The sequence below is a fragment of the Pan troglodytes genome, chromosome 2 (genome assembly GCF_028858775.2).
Source record: "Pan troglodytes isolate AG18354 chromosome 2, NHGRI_mPanTro3-v2.0_pri, whole genome shotgun sequence".
NCBI classification, from domain to species: domain Eukaryota; kingdom Metazoa; phylum Chordata; class Mammalia; order Primates; family Hominidae; genus Pan; species Pan troglodytes.
The window spans coordinates 47625932-47649148 of record NC_086015.1 but is presented as its reverse complement, the minus strand read 5'-3'; the positions used below and the strand labels follow the sequence as shown (position 1 = coordinate 47649148).

Below are 23217 nucleotides of genomic sequence, written 5' to 3'. Positions count from 1 at the left end.
TTATATTTAAATCTATGATTTATTTTGTGCTAATTTTCATGTATGGCATTAAGCAGTGGTCCAACTTTATTCTTTTGCTTGTGAACATTCAGTTGTCTGAGCACTGTTTGTTGAAAAGACTGTTCTTTCTCTCATCAAATTATCTTGTCACTCTTGTTGAAAATCAGTTGACCATTAATGTAAGGATTTATTTCTGGATTCTCAATTCTATCCCATTGATGTATTAATATATATCTATCCTTATGCCAGCAAGTGCCACACTGTTTTGATTACTATATGTTTGTAGTAAGTTTGGAAATCAGGGTATGTAAGCCCCCTACCTTTGTTCTTCTTTTTCAAAATAGTTGGCTATTATGGACCCCCTGCATTTCCATATGAATGTTAGGATCAGCTTATCAATTTCTGAAAAAAAAAAAAAGGCGGCCAAGATTCTGACAGATTGCATTGAATCTGTTGATCTATTTGGGGATATTGCCATCTTGACAATATTAAATCCTCTGACCCAAGAACATGGAACATATTTCTGTTAATTTAGATCTTCTTTAAAAAGGAACTCTGCTTTGTAAGAAATGCTATCTTCCTTATTACTCCCGGCCCCCAACCCCAGAGGAGTAGAACCAGAAGAAGATGGGGAAATGGTCTTGCTACAACCAACCCTAGACTGTATTGTAGGAGGAAATAACTTATTTGAATCGGATATTAAATTTAAGTTTTGAACTTGATTGAACTAAGTATTAATCACTAAAAAGCACTGGTACAAAATAGAACCTGCCCCTGATGTTATTAAGGGCCAGGCAAGGAAGATTCAACATAGAATGGTTGAAGGCATGATTGGAAAAATCTTAAATGTTTTTCACATTTAAAATCCAATGAGTTAAGACTTCAAGAAACCTGTTTGGACAAGGCTAAATAAGAGAAAAATTCTGCTCTTAAGGAATTCATCATCTTTTCCACATTCAAATGATTTTGCCAGGACTGCCACTAACCCCCATGGCATCTCTGTGCTAGCTAGAAAAAAATACTCCCTCTTTTTTTAAGACACTTTACTTCTATCTTCCAAAAACTCTTCCACATGTACCACGGGAACAGCATCCCTTTCAATACTGTGTAGCCTACACTTGTACTGCACAATTAAACACAGCAGCTGTTCTCAGAGGAGGAATTCTGTAGTTTTATGGTGTGTCTTTATGGCGTAAGATTATATATCCTTTTATCTTGTTCTTCTAATCATTTTGTATAGGTTTTTCTTCTGTACACTATTAAAAGCTTTGTAAAAGTGAGGACAGTGTAGGACACACAGTAGATATTTATTAATTATTTGTAGACTTGGGTTGAATAGAACTGAATGACATTTTTTGAAAGGTGTTATGAATAGTGTTTTTATCCTAAACTTTGTTCAAATTTCTCATCCATTATTTCACCTAATTTTACTGCCCTCCCCCAAAAGAAACAGTTTTTGGAAAACAGCTTTTGTATAAGTAACAGATTAATTGAAAGGAACATGTACTTGCTGGCACATGAGCGGGCAAGAAATAAATGATGTGATGAGCATATTATTATTAATTTTATCAAAAGGTGCTTCCTCAAGGAGGATTCTATTGTGCTCCTTATGAAAGGAAATTAACATAGGTATCTGTTAATATAAATATAACTTCCACAAGTGTGTTTGAAGCCTTTGACTTCTTTCAGAGTTAGCAAATTGTTCATTTATTACATTAATGTTAGTACAACACACAATTTATCAGACAGGAAATTTTAAAAGTTGAATGAACACAAACAGAACACAGCAGCTGGCTTAAGATAATTATTTAGGGCTATGGGGAAATGTTCAAAACAGCCTAAAAACTGGAAAAAAATGATTCAGTACTTTAATTCTTGTATGTGTGCTTTTCCCTAAGCTCTGCTCTAATCCTGACCCAGAAATCCTTTGGTAATAGTCTTGCTTTTTATTGAAGTTGTTTTTTCTAACTTATGCAAAATAATTGCTGATTGCATCTTTTTCTGTGACTCTTTATGATTTAAAAAAATCAGGTTACTGCATGTTATTTCTTAGTTTTATTTCCTGTGTTTTCTTTTTCTAACTACCCAAAAAGGACACCAGACTTGATATCCTTGATGATTTTGCTCAGTAACTTAATGGTTTTTCTCGGTTTTCAGAGAAGTTTCCTTTCAATTACCTCTTATTTTTCTTATCTTACACCCATAAATGCTTTTACCTACCAAGAGAAGGAACACTGGGAGGAGTTCAGCCGGGGACAGTCGAAGAATTGGCCGCTGGATGGCCAAACTCCAGGGGAAGATCATCTTCCCATTCTATCCCCTTTATAGCTCCCCATCCATCCCATGGAGAGCCACCTCCACCACTCAATAAAACCCCCACATTCACCATCTTTCAAGTCCGTGTGTCACCTGATTCTTCTGGGACACTGGACAAGAGCTTGGGATACAGAAAGCTGTCACACTGGCCCTCTGCAAAAAGACGCTTGCAAAAAGGCAGAGGGTCCACTGAACTTGTTAACACTTACGCCGTACATGGGACAGCAAGGCTAAAAGAGTGCACTGTAGCACACACCCACTTGGGCTCAGGGAGTCACAGCCTCCGACCCCTGGACACTGCTGTGGGGCCAGAGCCCAGTACCTGGCTCCTGCACCTGTTTGTCTGCATGCTCCCCATCCCATAAGGGATTTGAGCAGCAGTGGTGACTGAACAGACAAGCCACACCCCTGTCGCACGTCCTGCAAGGGGGGTCAGGGAACTCATCCGTTTCACTAATTAGCACAGTAGCTGAGGTTATGGGACCTCGGCTTAGCCTGAGTTTGGATCCCAACTCTGTCTCCTATTAGCTATATGATTTGAGGGCATTAGTTACTTTTTCTAATGCCTATCTATTTTCACTTTGCTCAAATCTTGAGTATGCTGTGATCTCTAACTCTCACACCTCCCTGCTTACTGCCACCTAGAGCTGTTCTGTGTTAGGTGGCCAAGGGAGGGTTAGATAATTCTCCCCCATATAAATAACCAATGAATTCACACTATTCATTCAGCAAGTGTGACAGGACACTCAAGTTTCAGCTTAGTGTTTCCCTTAACCCTAGACAGTTATGGTTCCTGCTCTTACATGGAATCTCATGAGTGGAAACAAAAGCAGCTATAATCAGTATATGTTATTTAATGTTTTTAAGGCTACATTTTGTACTTATGTTAATATAAAAGGATTCTTATTTAATTATCACAGTAAATAATCTGTGAGGTAAACAAAACATAACCCCATTTTATGGAAGAGTAAAGTCAAATGTAAAGCAGTTATTTATACAATATCTCTGGAGCCAAGACATGAACCTACATGGTTCCTGACTCAGTGGGGCTGTCACAGGTGTTTGAACCAGAGCAACTTCATCTTGAATAGGGGCTGGGTAAAATAAGGCTGAGACCTACTGGGTTGCATTCCCAGACAGTTAAGGGATTCTAAATCACAGGATGAGATAGGAGGTCAGCACAAGATAGAGGTCATAAAGACCTTGCTGATAAAACAGGTTGCAGTAAAGAAGCCAGCTAAGGCTGGGCGCGGTGGCTCACGCCTGTAATCCCAGCACTTTGGGAGGCCAAGATGGGCGGATCACGAGGTCAGGAGATGGAGACTATCCTGGCTAACAAGGTGAAACCCCATCTCTACTAAAAATACAAAAAAATTAGCCGGACGTGGTGGTGGGCGCCTATAGTTCCAGCTACTCGGGAGGCTGAGGCAGAAGAATGGCGTGAACCCGGGAAGCGGAGCTTGCAGTGAGCCAAGATCACGCCACTGCACTCCAGCCTGGGCGACAGAGCCAGACTCCATCTTAAAAAAAAAAAAAAAAAAAAGCGGGCTAAAACCCACCAAAACCAAGAAGGCCACGAGAGTGACCTCCGATCACCCTCACCGCTACACTCCCACCAGCACCATGACAGTTTACAAGTGCCATGGCAATGTCAAGAAATTACCCTGTATGGTCTAAAAAGGGGAGGCATGAATAATCTCCTTGTTTAGCATATAATCAATGAATAACCATAAAAATGGGCAAGCAGCAGCCCTTGGGGCTGCTCTGTCTATAGAGTAGCCATTCTTTTATTCCTCTACTTTCTTAATAGACTTGCTTTCACTTTACTCTATGGACTCGCCCTGAACTCTTTCTTGGCAAGATCCAAGAACCCTCTCTTGGGGTTTGGATCCAGACCTCTTTCCTGTAACAGGGCCACTTTCTCCCTGCCCATTGGCAGAAGATGAAATTTTCCACCTCCAAATGTTTGTCTTCCCTGGATTTAAGCTAGTCTGACCTGCCTCAAGGTTAGAAATTCAGGTTGAAAAGTTAATGAATGCATTTGTATTTTGTATTTATGTGAATAAAGTATAAAACTTTATACGTGAGGAGCCCAGAGGAGGGTGAGATTCTGGAAACTTGGATAGGTAAGGGAAGGTCTCCTGGGCTTCAGCCTGGCTGTAACAAGTAACCTAGATGGAGGTTGGTTCCCTTGAGAGAGGTGAAGAAAGAATGTAACAATGAGTTGGGCACGACAGCCAAAGTAGAGAGATGAGGGCCTTTAATGGTAATAGTAGTAGTTGAGGCCACAGCTATGCTAATCACTGTTCATGTATTTAAACTTGTTTAATCCCTACATAAACCTATGAATTCTGAGCTATTGTTACCCCTTTACAAATGAAGTAACTGAAACCCAGAAAGGTTTAGTCTATCTATGTCACACTACTGGTAAGTGATTGCATCAGAATCCTAAACTCTGCAATCTGTCTCCTTCCAGAGCCCATGGGGATATGGCTGAAAAGTAATTAGAATTAGACAGTAAAAGGATTTGAATACTTCGAATACAGAGTAGTCTAATATGATGGTTAATTTTATGTCTTAACTTCACTGGGTTAAAGGATATCCAGAAAGCTGGTTAAACATTATTTCTGGGTGTGCCTGAGAGGATGTTTCCAGAAGAGATTAACATTTGAATCAGTAGTCTGAGTAGAGAGGAATTTGCTCTCACCAAGGTGTGTGGGCATCACCCAAGCCGTTGAGGGCCTAGAGAGAATAAAACTGTGGGAGGAGGGTGAATTCACTCTCTCTTCTGGAGCTGAGACAGCCATCTTCTGCCCTCGGACATCTAAGCCCCAGGTTCTCAAGCCTTCAGACTCTGGGGCTTATACCAGCGCTCCCCCAACTCCCCAACACACACCACTGGCTTTCCTAATTCTCCAACTTGCAGACAGCAGATCATGAGATTTCTCACCCTCCATAATCATGTGAATCAATTCCCATAATAAATCTCTTATCTATCTATTTATCTATGGGTATAGAATACACACACACACACACACACACACACACACACACACACACACACATATATAGACATATCTTTTTGGTTCTGGTTCTTTGAAGAATCCATACTAATACATCCAGTCTTCTGGACTGGACCCATAAATCAAAGGAATCATACTCCAATGGCAGACTTCCAGACCTTAACAGTTGGAAGGTCGAAGAGAATTTTCTTCTTTGGGAAGGGAGGGTGCTTTTCTTTCCCGCTTTTCACAACAAGCCAGTCTTTACCTTCCAGATGTTGTACCCCCACCTTCAGGGATGACTCCATAATACTTGAAAGGGACAGTTTGTGTGACCAGCACAAATTTCTCATTTTAGAACCGAACTAGAAGTAAACAGTCATATGAGTCTATGTAAAGAAAGAAGAGGCCAGGTGTTGTGGCTCACACCTGTAATCCCAGCATTTTGGGAGGCTGAGGCAGGCAGATCTCCTGAGGTCAGGAGTTCGAGACCAGCTTGGCCAACATGGTGAAACCTTGTCTCTACTAAAATACAAAAATTAACTGGGCGTGGTGTGGTGGCAGGCACCTGTAATCCCAGCCACTCAGGAGGCTGAGGTGGAAGTTGCAGTGAGTCAGGATTGCACCACTGCACTCCAGCCTGGGCATCAGAGCAAGACTCCGTCTCAAAAACAAACAAACAAAAAGTAGAGACTACTGACTCAGCATGACCATAACCATGGCTCTGTCTTCTAAGGCTCCTTCCACCATAAATTTGTTATCTTAGTTCTCTAACTCAAAGACCAATTCACAATCTCAGCCACACATGCTGTTACAATGAGCATATACAAGGATCAGGACAGGTAGCGGGCAGAAGTGTGCCCTTGGTCTACTCTCCCTCCTCCTCATCATCCCTGCTCAAAATAGGGAAGTGGAAAGAGTCCCCTCTTAGAAGCATGGGAATTAGAACTCCTTGAATCTTTTGTTTTCACATTGTATCAGAGTAAAACAACTAAAATTTACATACTAAAACAAGCTAATCTATAACTTTGAACATGACTCTGCAGAAAAATAAGAAACTTCCCACAGACGTTTTCCACTAGTCAACTAAGCTACTTAAAACAGGTAGAGGCCAGGCGCAGTGGCTCATGCCTGTAATCCCAACACTTTGGGAGACTGAGGCGGGTGGATTGCCTGAGTTTAGGAGTTTGAGACCAGCCTGGGCAACATGGCAAAACCCCTTTTTACCAAAAATACAAAAAATTAGCCAGGTGTGGTGGTGCGTGCCTGCAGTCCCAGTTACTCGGGAGGCTGAGGTGGGAGGATCGCTTGAGCCTGGGAGGTGGAGGTTGCAGTGAGCCCAGATCGTGTCACTGCACTCCAACCTGGGTGACAGACCCCATCTCAAAAAAATAAAAATAAAAAACACCAGGCAGAGATACTTAAATAACTTTGCTAGAGCCTTTGAAAAGCTAAGTGCAGAGCTATCAGAGTAAATAAATGTGCCCAGGAAACAGCTCTAGGGGCTTGACTGGGAGTAATGGGAGCAGGGTTATTTTTTATTTTATTTTAAGCAAACATAGCACAGCCTGCACATGCACATGTCCAACTTCAAAGCAATCACTTCAGAAAGAATACTAGCTTGAAATATTTTAGAAATGTTTTTAGTGGAATTGTCTTCAGAGGCAGAGAATATTCTCTTTAATATCCCTAGGAGGAGTTCAACCTTAAATTTTTTTTTTTTTTTTTTTTTTTTTTTTTTTTTTTTGAGACGGAGTCTCACTCTGTCGCCAGGCTGGAGTGCAGTGGCACGATCTCAGCTCACTACAACCTCTGCCTCCTGGGTTCAAGAGAGTCTCCTGCCTCAGTCTCCTGAGTAGCTGGGATTACAGGCACGTACTACCATGCCTAGCTAATTTTTGTATTTTTAGTAGAGATGGGGTTTCACCATGTTGGCCAGGATGGTCTCAATCTCTTGACCTTGTGCTCCGCCCACCTCAGCCTCCCAAAGTGCTGGGATTTCAACCTTAAATCTTTGAGATGGGTTTGCTTTCTGAAGCCAACCACAAATTAGACCAGAGCCTTGCATAGTGAATAAGGAGGATAATCAAGATAAATAATGAATAATCAAGTTGAATCACTGTAGATCTCTAAATGAGATGTGGCCTCCTTGACTGTTTATTGGCTTTGTAAATTTTTAAATTTAGGATTGGTGGAGTACAGCCATATTGCCTACCTTTTTGACAGATGGATTGGTATGTATTTGTGATGTCGTTGGTATCAGCCAGGTTCTGGCAGGACACAGGCTGCACACTCAATGAACAAGAAGGCATACCTGAAAAGGGTTCAAGAGGGCCTCTTTACAGAGGTGCAGACAGGTTGAGGAAGCAACTGAGGGCAGTGAAACACCCAGGGTGCCAGCACCAATGGGAAGGTGTTACCGCCCAGGCCTGAAGGGCAAGTGGGAGGAAGGGCCTATCAGAAGTCAGCAAGAGCTGCAACCAGAAGGGTGGCTGACCCATTGAAGAGGTGGTTATGGAGAGCACACTGCAGCACCTGCCAAAGGGAATCCAGTTTCTCTTATCTTGTGCTCAGATCTCCTGGCAGTGTGACAGTCCCCCATCAGAGTAAACCCAATCAAAAGCCAGGGGCAAGGCTACTGAGTGATGTCATCCACAGAGGTGAGCCTTGTGGAGGAGAGCAGGCCAGGTAGGCCAGAGCTTGGATCTGGAGAGGCCAGTGGAGGACAGCACAGACACACCGTGCGTGCATTGTTCCTCTCTGTTCCAGGGAGGGAGGGAGCAGTTCTACTCTATGGCAGAGTAACCAAGTCTACTCCTTGATCTCATTTCTCACCCTCCCACCCCCATGTTTGCTTCTTTGTCTCTGTGTGCTGCATTACAGCAAGTTAAAGTCTAAAACTAAATCAAGTTATTTCCTGAGGAAAAACTAGGCTTTTAAATACATAGTGTTGGGACAAATAGAAAGCCACCTGAAAAAGGATGGAGTGAATCTAAACCTCACACTAAAATAAATCCCAAATGGACCAGAGATCCAAATATACAATGTGCAATCAAGGAGGTTTGGCACAGGTGAATTACTTTATAACCTGGGGACACGGAAAGCCTTTTCAACATTCAGCAAAAAAAAACAAAACAAAACAAAACAAAAATCAGGGAAAGATTGGTGCACTTTACTACCTAAAACAAACAAAATACAAGAAGCAAGGTCAAAAAACAAATGACAGACCAGGAGAGACCAATTGCAAGTTATCTCAGCGGTGGCTCACGCATGTACTCCCAGCACTTTGGGAGATCAAGGTGGGCGGATCATGAGGTCAGGAGATTGAGACCATCCTGGCTAACACAGTGAAACCCCGTCTCTACTAAAAATACAAAAAAATTAGCTGGGCGTGGTGGCGGGTGCCTGTAGTCCCAGCTACTCAGGAGGCTGAGGCAGGAGAATGGTGTGAATCCAGGAGGCAGAGCTTGCAGTGAGCCGAGATTGCGCCACTGCACTCCAGCCTAGGCGACAGAGCGAGACTCCATCTGAAAAAAAAAAAAAAAAAGATGAGGACAAGTACATGAAAAGCTTTTAACAATGGATAAGCTCCAAAATTGCATAAAAATATGGGCAAAAGTCATGAAAAGAGAGAAATGTGAGAACAGAGCGAAAAGAAATGCAAGTCACTCCCTACACATATGAAATGACGCCCAATTTCCCTTACAATAAGAGAAATGCAAGTTAGAATTCTTCTGGATCCAAACATTTTATAACATACTCTACTGAGAGTGGAAATGCAAAATGGAACAAACCCTATGGATGGGGATTTCGCAAAATTGAGCAAAATTACATATGTGCTAACCTTTCACCCAGCAATCTCGTTTCTAGGAAGCTACCTTGAAAATACATCTCAGGCAGGGCGCGGTGGCTCAACCCTGTAATCCCAGCACTTTGGGAGGCCGAGGCGGGTGGATCATGACGTCAGGAGATCGAGACCACCCTGGCTAACACGGTGAAACCCCGTCTCTCCTAAAAATACAAAAAATTAGCCGGGCGTCGTGGCGGGTGCCTGTAGTCCCAGCTACTCGGGAGGCTGAGTTAGGAGAATGGCATGAACCCGGGAGGCGGAGCTTGCAGTGAGCCGAGATTGCGCCACTGCACTCCAGCCTGGGCAACAGAGCAAGACTCCGTCTCAAAAAGAAAAAAAGAAAAAAGAAAAGAAAATACATCTCTACAAATAATCAATAACATTTGCACAAGGTTATGTAACACAACATTGTTTGCAGTAGCAAAAGATTAGAAATAATCTAAACATCCACCAACAAGAGAGGCTGTAAATAAACTGCAGTACATACATGAATTGGCGACCAGGCATCATAAAACACAGAAAAAAAAAATGTCTGTGAATTGAAACAATCTCCAGAATATATTTTTAGATTTAAAAAGTTAGTATAGTATGCTATATTTTGTGTATAAGGGGGGAAAAGGAGGAATAAGAATATATTTAGGTATTCGCCTATATTTGCAAAAAGAAGCAATAAAAATAACTACCTATAGGAGGTGGGGGGAATGAAGTGAAGGGAGAGGGTTAGGAGTGAAACTTCTGTGGGTTTGGTTACCTTTTCGTATATTTTTTAACTTTGGGACCACATAAATGTTTTATATATTTAAAAAATTCAAATAAAAAAGACAAAAGTAAAATCCTAAAATGGAAAACAATTGGGACCAATGAGCTTAACTTTATTTCAAATGTGGCAACCACAGCTATACAAAGAACAGAATTATTTCAGTACTTTAATTATACATTCATAATGGATTTGATCTAAGGATAAATGAATAGAAGGAAATCTTAAATTTCAGTCAGTAATTTATTATTCATATAGTATTATAATTCTGAACTAGGAGAAAACAAGTGTACAATTCTGAATTAGGAGGAAAGAAACACTATATTATTACAAACCAAAACTTTCAGTGTAACAGAAAAGAGAGGCAAAAACAACTATTAAGTCAAAGAACTTAAAATAAAACACTGTAAGGTTAAATTTGCATTGAGAAATTCACATTAAATAACCTTTTAAAAGTGTATTTGTCTTTCCTGGATCTGTTCACTGAAAGGGCTTTGAAGCAATGATACCCTTGTGTCAATTAACATACCTTGCCCCTTGATCTTGGCATCGAAATATCATTTCTCACCAGTAAGGAGAATGTCCTTATTAGGAAATGCATGTTGAAATATTTAGCAATGAAATGGCATGAGTCTACAGTTTATTTTCAAATGGCTCAGCTGTGTGTGTGTATCTGTGTATGTCTGTATGTGGGTGGGTGGGTAGGTGGTAAGGATCTAATTATTACACCAAGCAATCCCTTTTCCTGCACCTGGCATAACCTCCTGTAGAATGAGCTCAAGCTGCCCACACTCGCTTGATAACATGGCCTCCATTCTGAAGATGAAACAAAACTTGGAGGAGCACTCATGTAAAGATCTAAATTACTAAAATGCCTGTGCCTGAGACTCAGAGATCCTAAAAATAGACAGTGCCATGTGTGCTCTAATTTTCTGCTTAAAGTGACTTAAATCCTTTCAATTCAGAGATTTTCAATAGAATATATGGTACTTCAACCTTATAAGTCAAATGCATTTGTTGAAATAACATTTCTCAGTAGTTTTTTCAGTTTCCGTGGCTGCAATGGGTGGAGAACTTTCTTTAGCAGTTATTGGCTTTGGTGTGGCAATGGATGTTGCACAAAGGCCTTTGCTTGGGAGTTGGGAAACACAGGTTCTCACTGGGCTCTATAACTAACTTGCTATGTAGCTTTGTATAAGTCATATCACCTTTTGGGATCTTGGTCTTTCAACTGCCAAATATAGGTATTGGATTTTTCTTCTACTGTAAACAGTGATTTGGAATTTTCTCCAAGTAGAGTGATATGTCTACCATAACAGGGGTAACAAGAAAGAAACAAGAGTGAGAGTTTATTACAGCATGAAGTGGCACCAGGAATAGGAAAGGAACCCCCAATCCAGATAATTTTTTGATATCAATCTTGCGTCAAATTCTTTAAACATATGACAATGAATAAGAGCAACAAATGAATCCTCAACTATAAGAACAATATTTTGGTATATAATTTTATGTATAATTATCCTTAGTTCCAATAATTATTTTCTTTTTCTATCTAGAAGGAAAAGGATGGATTCTGAGTGGTTCCAGCTAGCCATAGCTCCCTATAGCTGCAATTCATGTGGCAGCCTGCGTCTATGCTAGCGTTGGCTGAGGATTTTTAATGCACTTCAGATTTTGGTTTAATATGCTTGCAAATAACTTACCATGGAAGTCCCCTTGAAACACATTAAATTCTCTGTTTACTCGCATGACTGGGGAATTAGACAATCAACCATGACAATCTATCAAAAGTATTAGAATACAAAAAGCACTAAGCATGAAATCCTATTGAAAACCATTTCATTCTCTTAATTATTCATTAGGCTCCTCAGACTCTGAGAGACCTTCAAGGTCATTATTATGAATATTAATTATCACTGTAATGTGGCAATGGAAAAATGCATTTTAAAAGAGTTCTGTTCAGTAGAATACTGCTAGTAAAAGAATTCACCATTTTATTTGGGAGTGTGTGCTCTTCTGCTTTTTTGCTACATGGTGAGAAAATAGGAACATTAGAAGTGAACCTTCCAGAATCTTTTTAGTGCATGGGATGGGTTCCAGTTTGCATGATTCCTGTGCAAAGGCCTGGGAGGAAGGAGTACCTGCTGACTGGGGTCAGGGAGGAGTGGAATGAAGTAGTGCCAGGCAAAGATGGCAAGTTCTCCACTGGCCAGGGTTGATGCTTTGCCCCGCTAGCCAGTTGTTTTTAAAAAAATTCAGCCAATATCCACCAGATGCCTTCTCTTCACCATGCTTTTTGTTGGTTTAGAAACAACAGAATGGAGTTGGTTGAGTGGTGCAGCTTCAAGTAAACTCTTTCCACATTATAAGCTGGGGGTATATTTTTTAACCTTTTCTTCCCTGTTCCCTCAAAGCACACAACCAGCAATGAGAGGTCTTGTGAAATTGAAACCCATTAAATATAAAGACATCTAATGACTGATGTGTTTAAATATCAATCCTTCAAGTAAAGCTTTGTAGAGTGGTTCATTTTGGAATGATTGTCCAGAACACTGTTTTCAGACCTGCTCTGTGTCCTCTTCCTTTACCACCCCACTTTCACCCTAACATACATCTTCTGCAACCCCGACTCTCAGGACTAGGTTGCTTAGGCTAGCGACACTCCAGTGAGTTCAGCTGGTTGTGCTAAGACAAAATAATGCTGGAGACATTCTCTGAATGAACTGGGGTGCCATCCAAACAGGCTCATATCTGAAAGTATACTATTGTGCCAGATCCTACTTTCTAAAAAGGCAGAATTGTCTACATTTTCTTTTTCTTTTTTTTTTTTTTTGAGATGGAGTCTTACTCTGTCGCCAGGCTGGAGTGCTGTGGTGCGATCTCAGCTCACTGCAACCTCCGACTCCCTGGTTCAAGGGATTCTCCTGCCTCAGCCTCCTGAGTAGCTGGGATTACAGAGCTGGGATTACAGGCATGCACCACCACGCCCAGCTAATTTTTGTATTTTAGTAGAGACGGAGTTTCACTATGTTGGCCAGGATGGTCTCAATCTCCTGACCTCGTGATCCGCCCGCCTCGGCCTCCCAAAGTGCTGGGATTACAGGCGTGAGCCACTGCACCCAGCCAGAATTGTCTGTATTTTCATCACAAATTGATTCTTCAACTTATTTTAGTTGTGTGGCATTTGGATCTATGTCTTAAACATTAGTGCTAGAAATGCACTGTAAACACCTAGCAAGGGTGTGGACGGGAGCCCTCTAGATCTAGTGAGGGCAAACTGGCTGAGTCATCTGATCTCTGGGCTGGCCGCACTGCGATGACTTAAAATATGAAATTCTTTGACGCCCCTTTCAAAAGATGAAGGCTAATTCCTCTCCCCTGGAATGTGGGCTGGACCTAGTGATGTGCTTCTAACAACTGGAACAACACAGAAATGATGGTGTGTGACTTTGGAGAGTAGGTGATTCCCAGGTATTACAGCTTCCTGCTTGCTCGCTCTCTCTCTCTGAGCCCTTCCTCTGCAGGAAGCCCATGCCGTGTCCTGAGGACGGGTGAGCAGCCTGGTGGAGAGATCTATCTGGTGAGGAACTGAAACTGCCTGCAGTCATGTGAGGGAGCCACCTTAGAGGCAGACCCTCCAGCCTGAGTCAAGCCTTCAGATGACTGCAGGTGACATCTTGACCACAACCTCAGGATCAATTCTGAGCCAGAACCACTCAGCTAAGCCACTCCCACATTCCTGTCAGAAACTGAGTGATATAATGACTCTGTGGTTTTTAGGCTGCTATATCTGGGAGCAATATGTTCAACAGGAGTGGTACCTACCTTAAGTATTAATAATTGTTGAGAGTCACCTTTCTCACCCCTTCACTTGATGGTGCTGTGGTGCAACTGCAAACTCCTGTGGCAACGACTTGTCTCGCTGTACAGCAGGTGTGTAACTTCCTACCCAGTGAGTGCTGGGAATCAGGCCCTTGACCACCGTTACACAAACCTCTAGCTGCTCTCTGGCTACTTGTGAGTTAAAGTATTTTTACCCTTTAAAAAATACTTACTAAACATTTCATTTTTCACAAATAGGTAGAAAAAAGATTTGTCACAATATCCCATCTATATCCCATTGAGCAGACTGAATAGCCAACATTATATGCATTTATTGCTTGATTCTGAAGACTAAAAATCCCAGTAAAATGACACATGCTTTAATAGGGGTAATTATAATACAAAATTTCCAATTTGTATTACTTTTATTAACACCATAAAAACATCTCAAAAAAGCTTCTCTTCTTAACTTTTTGTAAATTGTGATCAAGAGGATTAATATAAATTGCATAATTTCAACAAAAATATATATTTCTTACTTGTGAAAATTATTCATCTCTTTAATTGTAATGCAAGTTCGAAGGTTATCCTTATAAATGAGCAGTTTATAGCCTGGTTAGTCAATGACCATTTATACATTTCTGTCTGGAGAAGGCAGATTTTCACGAGGAATAATGTAGAGTTTAGGTTTTCACAAGATGATCTCATTAAGAATTTTTAACTTATAGTTCAATTAAATGACGTATCTCCATTTAATCTGCTTGTATTTGAAGATAAATATGCATGTTTCCTTTATGCTTTATGAAGGAAACAATTTTTAAAACTTGATGGAATTCTGCTTTGGATATTTTTATGATTACTCATTCATTGCTGCCCATTATATTCTTTTACTGTATTCAGAACAGGTAGTAAATCCCACTAGTTCTAAAAGGGAAAATGACAACTTTCTAATTTATCCTCCAACAATGGTTACTTTTTGCCTCATAAATTGTTTTCTTTAAGACAAAAGATAAAAAGCAAGATTTGAGAGAGGTTCATGGATCAACTGGCTCAATCTGCTTAGTTCTACAAAGTGGAGTTTCTGGGCATCATTCTTCATTTCTGTACACAAAGTGCTGTGAAGCTCAAGAAGAAACAGCTCTGCACAGGTACGATGTGCACTGCCCTACTGCTTCTTTATCTAGTAGGTGAAAAAAAAAATGCCCTGACGCTGTCTCTTGGGCTGTTTTATTTTTCTTCTAAATTTTGGTCCTAATTCTCCGTGATGCTATTGTTTTTAATTGGGGCGTTTGTTTGTTTGTTTGTTTGTTTTGAGATGGAGTCTCGCTCTGTTGCCCAGGCTGGAGTGCAGTGGCGCCATCTCGGCTCATTTGCAGCCTCCGCTTCCCAGGTTCAAGTGATCCTCTTGCCTCAACCTCCCGAGTAGCTGGGATTACAGGCATGCGCCCCCAAGCCCAGCTAATTTTTGTATTTTTAGTAGAGACTGGGTTTCACCATGTTGGCCAGGCTGGTCTTGAACTCCTGACCTCAGGTGATCTGCCCACCTTGGCCTCCCAAAGTGCTGGAATTACAGGTGTGAGCCACCGCGCCTGGCTTTTTGTTTGTTTTTTTGAGACAGGGTCTCACTCTGTCACCCAGGCTGGAGTGCAGTGGTGCAAACACAGCTCACTTCAGCTTCCACCTCCCAGGCTCAATTGATCCTCCCACCACAGCCTTCCTGCTAGCGGGGACTGCAGGCATGCACCACCACACCTGCCTGGCTAACTTTTATTTATTTATTTGTGGAGACAGAGTCTCATCATTTTGCCCAGGCTGGTTTTGAATTCCAGGGCTCAAGGATCCACCCGCCTTGGCCTCCCAAAGTGCTGGGATTATAGGCCTGAGCCACTGCACCAAGCTAAATGGGGCCTTTTTAGTGGTGACAGAGACCAGGTGTTTTTCAGTTTTTGAGACTCCCAATATATTTAAAAAATAAAGAAATATCAATTCAGGGTTATAACAAATTTAAATGCTAAATACTTTCAACATCCACATTTAACAAAGTACGTCTATTAAACACAAAAATATATGACAATATATTGTACGAATTACAAGATAAAGGATTTGTGAGAAATATTAAATTCATTGTGTATAATTATTACTACTGTGGTCTGTTAATGAGACACAAGTTTAAAGTTGTTTTGAAGGATGTCTTCTTTCAATCCTCTCTGTATAGCTCTGTAACTACTTCTGTACCCTCAGAGATGGTGTTTCAACTTAAAACTTGTGAATGTGAAATATGAGCCAAAAGACTCTCTCGGCCCTGAAATGACCTTTGTAGCAGATGCTGCCAGAGGCCCCCTCTTATCCTCCCTGGACTCTCCACCTAACCTGCTGTCAACTGCCAGTATGTGCATCTCCTTACCTGAGGGCTATTCTGGTGGCAGGAGTCCTTGCTACTCATAGAAATGGCCACCAGAAGTGCCAGAAAAATTAACCTCCCTTGGCCAGCAGTCCTCAACCAGCTCCCTCACTGACATTGATGTGCAGGTGTCTCCTATGCTGGTTGCTGGAGTCAACCACAGCAGCAGCCTTCTTGACAACATACCCTTCACTGGCTGCCTTCCTTTCTGCCAAATAATCAATGACACTATTTGGCTCACAGTGCCATTTCAGTTTCTTGTCTTAGCAGGGAAGAGGCTAAATGGCTAATGGGTCTTTTCTGTGTCTTCTGTGTATGTAATACATTCCTAGAATAAAGCCATTGAAGTAATAGAATTCCTCTATGAAATTACTCACCTGAGGAGAACTGTTCATTCTAAATTTAGATTTTGATGAATATAGATATTTTACCTATCAGAGTCTGCATCATGAGTGTCAAGAACTACAAAGGGGTTGAAATTTTACCACATGTATGAGCTAATAATAAGTTAGCCTGTCACAGTTTCGTGGTTGTTGACAGAAGACACAAGACTCCTGGGTCAGAGACAAAGGACATTATTACTCGTTGTGTAGCAGTCAGCATGGGCTTCATATTTGTGTCAGTTCTCCTTACTCCTCAAGTCCCATGGGAACAATGTGGAAGAGCCCGGGTGGATTCTACACAATCAATAAATTTGCATCGTAGCTAAAAAAAAAAAAAACTCAGACTTTTAACCCTGGTCTTTTCAAGGGACTGTTAGCAAACCTGCTCAACCTGAGGGAAACATTATCTTTCTTATCATGGACAGCAAAAAAAAAAAAAAAAAAAAAAAAAAATCTGCCACTATCTTCAAGACTGTTTGCTACACAAACATCTTCCAAAAGATATTTAATAATTTGAAACAAAGGATGTCAGTGCCTTTACTCAGAAGATGGGCAGACACACAAAAGACCCATGCAGAATTATCTCCCAACAATTAGGAGTAGCCTTGCCACCAGCACAACTCATGAGTTTTCCCAGCAGAAATGTACTCTACAGCCTACACAGGTAACTGAACTTCAGAGTTACACAACTTAGTAAGAGAGCGATTGCTAGATTTCCTTTTTACATGTCTTTTAATAATTAAAAAAATAAGATAGGTATAATACAAGCACTTAGTATAAAAATAAAAGACTATTAAGAGTGTAGGCAGTGAAAAGTAGGTGTCTTTCCCTGTCTCCCCACCACCCAGTCTTTCTCCCCAGAGTAAACAAGCTTATTTTAAATGTCCTGGATATATATACTACTTATATATAAATGTTACATATGATATAGATTGTTGGGGTGGTGGTATGTGTATGTATACTCATGTCTTCCCCCTACCTGAAATTCTTGTCCTACACATATCTCCACCCTCTAGAAGCAATTAATATTAAGGCAGGTGCAAAATCTAAAACAAGAAGCACTTAAGTTTCATCCAGTGCCTTTCGGAATTCTTGCATTTCTTCATTTATTCCCATCTGGTGACCATCCTGGAAGACTTAAGGATAGGTATATCATGATCCTTGCCCTCACTGAGCTCACACCTGTGTTGGGGAGTAAGGCATCTACACACATAAATATAAGATAAAGAATGATTAGCACAGGCAATCAGAGGAGGGATAAACTACTTGAAGCTAGAGGGTCTCGTGAGAGGATTGATGGCAGATGTGGTATGTGAGCTGGTCTGATGAAAGGAGATGTGGTCCTGTGGCATGTGTGAATTAGGCAGCAGGTGGGAAGTGGAATAGTCAGGCATTCCAGGAAGAAGGAAGACATGAGCAGATGTATAGAGGCAGGAAAGCATGGTGTGGACTAAGGACACAAGGAGAAGTCCATGGAGCTGGGGCAGAAGGATGATGAGGAAAGGAGGGAGGGAGGGGTCATTGATGCAAAAGGGCCTCAAATGCAATGTTACTGCCAGTTATGTCTTTCTTGGGAATATGTGCAGCAGCATGATCTTCTTTGGTCCTAATGCAAAAGAACAAGGATACTGAGCCCACATGTAACAGCCTACACATCATTTAGGACACTCATTGCCGGAATCCATCTCTTCAAGCACAGACTGCAAAACATTCAGAGCTAAATTTGAGTACCAGAACCCTCTGTGATGTCAAATGCTAGTCGTCTGAACTCTGGGTCACCATGAACAACACTTCAAGTCCTCGTTCTGTATCCTAGACTTAAATAAAAATCCCTCCATCTGGCCATATAACCTATAGATGTTACACTGACTGCTATTCAAGTATTCTCTAGTAAACACAAGTTCATGGCTGAAGATGAATTGTGACTTTTATAAAGTAAATATAGTCCTTTATCTATGTGATGAAATAGACAATGGTAATGTTTTAAAGGTCTTTGACTTAATCTGACATTATAGTTTTGGTTTCTTTAGTTCGTATAATCTGGTAAGCTCTGATCTTTTTTTTTTTTTTTTTTTCTGAGACGGAGTCTCGCTCTTTTACCAGACTGGAGTGCAGTGGTGAGATCTTGGCTCACTGCAACCTCTGCCTCCTGGGTTCAAGCAATTCTCCTGCCTTAGCCTCCCAAGTAGCTGGGACTACAGACACGCACCCACCATGCCCAGCTAATTTTTTTGTATTTTAGTAAAGACGGGGTTTCACCTTGTTGGCCAGGATGGTCTCGATCGCCTGACCTCATGATCCGCCCGCCTAGGCCTCCCAAAGTGCTGGGATTACAGGCGTAGCCACCATGCCCGGCCCAGCTCTGGTATCTTCTCTTTGAGTGGTCCAGTGTGTCAGATGTTAGCATTTTTATATGGTGAATTCTTATATGGTGAATCCTTATATGATGAATCCTTAACAAACAAGTAAAAAAAAACAAAACGAAAAAACATAAACAAAAAACAGAGTTGTCCTAGTGTGGGTTTCCCCGGAAGCAGACCCTGAAACAAAGATTCAAGTGCAACATTTTCCCCAAGATATTCAAAATATGTATGTGGTATTTCATCTACTCTAACTTGTATTCAACACTACAGGGAGGATGGAAACAGTTTATGTATTATATTGGTGCAAAAGTTATTGTGGTTTTTACCATTACTCTCAATGGCAAAAACTGCAATAACTTTTGCACCAACCTAATATTTCTTTCCAGGGGGACGAGATAGGTCTTTTAATACATGAAAATAAATTTACGTTTTTTATTTCAAAATAGAAAACATCAAAAATGTCGTCAGCAAAAATGTAAAGTTCTTTTTCTCTTCATTTTATTTCTACTTGATATGTTGAGGCATTTTAAACGTGATGCGAAATACCTGACTATAATTGATTTGATCTAAAGGTTGCTGTTATATTTAAATAGAATTTTTTATAATCAGAATATTAATTCTATTTACCACCACTGCTCTTTGTATAGACTTTTTATTCATTGCCTACTAGAAGCTAAATGTTCACATCTGAACTATTTTCATTATGTCATATCTGCCTTATGAAGGCTGTCCAAACATGAAAAATCAAATCGTGAATTACCTCCATTAAAATCTGAGTCATGTTGGGAAGAGTTTAGGATGGCAGTCAAGTCTATTATAGAAACTGTGTAGTGCTGCATGGAGATGCTGGAATATATTTAGGGCAGCAAAACATGTCCAATGCATCAGTCACAGTCCTGGCAGGAAACAGATGGCATACTCCAATTTGGTAATTTGAGTGGAGTTTTAAAAAGAGACTATTCACAAATGTGTGAGCAAAGTTTAGGGAAACCATGAGGGATGGTGGTGCACCCTGAAGCTAGTAATAATTGAGTCATTACCGTTCTAGGCCTGAAGGGCAAGGAGTGGAAGCAGTTACTCCACTACATGGAAAGGGCTGCCTGACTGGAGCTATGGCCTTCCACTGAGGGACATGGCCAACTTGCCATGACTCAGCACACAGATAGCCAAGGAACAAATACTCTGACCTCACTCTCTTACCTCTCTCTAGTCTCCTGCCAGTGCTCCCATTAACTGAACCCAATCAGGAACCAGAGGACAAGGAAGCCTACTGACACATCCATAGAGGCCAGCCTCCTAGGGCACAGAGGAGGGTGGAGAAGGGTAGAGGGTAGATGTGGACAAACAGAAAATAACCAGCACCGTCAATTTAATTCAAAACAATTTTCTTAAGCACTGAACTCTGTATCATATTCTGAAGGAGATAATTACAATTTTTGTAACTTTCTTTTTTTTTGTTGTTGTTGAGACAGAGTCTCACTCTGTCACTGAGGATGCACTGCAGTGGCATCGTGTCGGCTCACTGCAACCTCTGTCTCCTGGGTTCAAGCAATTCTCCTGCCTCAGCCTCCCAAGTAGCTGGGATTATAGGCGCCCACCACCACGCTCTATATTTTTAGTAGAGACGGGGTTTCACCATGTTGGCCAGTCTGGTCTTCAACTCCTGACCTCAGGTGATCCACCCGCCTTGGCCTCCCAAAGTGCTGGGATTACAGGTATGAGCCACTGTACCCAGCCTGTAACTTTCTTTTTTTTTCTTTTCTTTCTTTTTTTTTTTTTTTATAAGCACTTTCTTTTGCCATAGAAAATAATGGGTTCTCTACATTCATTGAGGTAAGTTGGGTGTGTTATGTAGAATCATGGAATTTCCAAGCTGAAGGGGACCCAGAGGTTATCTAGTGGGTCCCTCTCATACAATGAGAATATTTTTAAACAAATCTTAGAAAGAAAAAAAAAGCACTATGTTTATGCCAAGTCTGAAGACCTTTTAATAGCTGGAACACCTAACTTGGCTTTTGCTAATAGTAAAACCCTAATTTATAGAAAATCAGTTGGCAACTCTGGTTTGAGAAGGGTGGATACTATAAGCATTCCTCCTTTCTCTTAGAAACCACTCAGCAGTAATAAGGCCAACTGAGGAACAGAAATGAAAACCTCACCTTTGCAAAACAAGGAGATATCTCAAACTCAAAACCACACAAAACGTGGGAGTGGTATCAAGGCAGTGAGGGTTAGTAGGAAAGCTGGCAGAAGGGGTTGCAGATCTCAAATGAGGCTGGTGCAAACTACAAATTAAAAGGGCTTGTGGGAGAAGGTCACAAAGCCAGATCCTAACCAGAAGAGCAACATGTGGAGGACAGAGCTGAATGAAGATGCAGACAATTCATTTATTTGCAGGAAGCAGTCTGCCAGTAAACATGGAGAGAAGACCGCACTGACAGCAGCCTTCCAGCTGCCTAGTTTTTGGCTTGGGAGAAGTAAAGACTAAAACAATTCACTCACTCAATCTTGAACCATCAGTCAAACTCCTTCCAGCCAGGAAACTGGGCTCTACTAACATATACCTCTTGCAGGTAGCTCACGTGAGGGAAAGTGAGACAACCGATCAAATGTGAGCTGGTAGCACTTCAAAAAGAAGTGAAAGGGGGAAAAAAAGGCATCAAAGAAATAAAGGAAAAACTGGAAGCAGTCCATGAAAGAACAGACACTAAAGAACACTCAGCAAGAGATGTGAAGAGCAGGAACAAAAACAATGTGCAAAATAGAGTTTAAAAGAATGAGACAGAATAAGTTACAATTTTAAATATGGAGGTCACAATAGGATTCATTGAGAAAATAACGTTTTGAGCAAGGTCTTAGGGAAATGAATGAGTTACTTGTGCTCTGGGGGACAGTAGTCCAGGCAGAGGTAACAACCACTGCCAAGGCTCCAAAGCAGGGGCACCTGGGTGCATTTGAGGGGCAGCAATGTTACTTGGGGCATATATACTCATAGGAGGTTATGTCATTGTGAAGTCTGCACCTTAACATTCTAAACTCCCCTTCTCTGTTTTGTTTAATAGGCTTTTTTTTTCCTCTGAATTTAACTTTATCAGAATCTTGGCTTTATTGGTGTTTATATTTGTCTGGTGTGTCTTTGCCCATCTTTTATTTTAAAACTTTTTGAATCAATTTGTTTTAGGTGTGTCTCTCATATAGAGTACAGAGCTGAGTTTTAATTCATCCAGTTTCAATATCTTTATTCACAAATGATTTTAGTATTTAGATTTTAGTTTTAGTATTTAGATTTAGTATTTAGATTTTAGATTTATAATAATTGATAGGACAAATATGTTCATCCTAGTGCTGTCATTTTATTTTTTCAGTTCTTATCTTACTTGACCTACCAGCAACATATGGCACAACTCCTCTTTAATTCAGATTGTTTGTTTGCTTCTGAGACACTGCCCTTCCCCATTCTCTGGGTTTACCTCGCATCGCATTGACCAGTCTTTCCCAAGTTCCTTTGCTATTTTCTCTTCTCTCAACTTCTTACTATTGGAGTTAATGATTGAGGCTCAGTCCTTGGTCCTCTTCCCTTCTGTAACTGCACTCACAACTCTGGTGAGTTCATCCAGTCTCATAGCATCAAATATCATTTTCTGTTGATAACTTGCAAATTCTTATCTCTAGCTTCGGCATCTCTCCTGAATGCCAGAGGCCTATTTACTGACTCAGATTTCCAAAAGGCATCTCAAACCCAAGAATATCCATCACAGGGCTCCTGAATTTCTCCCAAATCTGATTTTCCTATAGTTTTCCCTACCTCAGTTATCAGTTGACTCCTCTTTCTCTCATACTTTACATCTCATATGTCATCAATTCCTGAAACTTCTACCTTCAAAATATGTCTAAAATCCAACTACTTCTCATCAGTTCCACTGCTACCACCCTGGTACAATCAATCCATCTCTTGTCTCAAAGATTGCAACAGCCAGCTTCCATCCTTGTGTCTCTGCTGTGTATCTCAACACAGAAGCCTGAGTGATTCTGTTAAGATTTAAGTCTGAATAATGTCTCTCATCTGCTCAGAATTCCCCAGTGACTCCTCATTTCTCTTAGAATAAAGGCTAAATAAGGAAACCTATTAACGAAACTCACAATTACTAAGAAAAACAAATCACATGACTATCTTCATAGATGATGAAAAGGCATATAATAAAATCCAGCATTCATCCTAATAGGTAAAGAATTTCAACAAAATAAGAATTGATCAATTCTTACTTAATGATAAAATATGTTTATCTCAAATCCAAAGTCAATCTCCTCCTTATCGGGGAACCT

At 40.8% G+C, this 23217-nt stretch overlaps 1 protein-coding gene across 18 annotated transcripts in view; it reads left to right on the top strand.

Moving 5' to 3' along the window:
* The window catches only part of ANO10 (anoctamin 10), a 325787-nt gene that overhangs the window by 38985 nt on the left and 263585 nt on the right, over positions 1–23217 (top strand). The gene's annotated exons all lie outside the window — the stretch shown is intronic.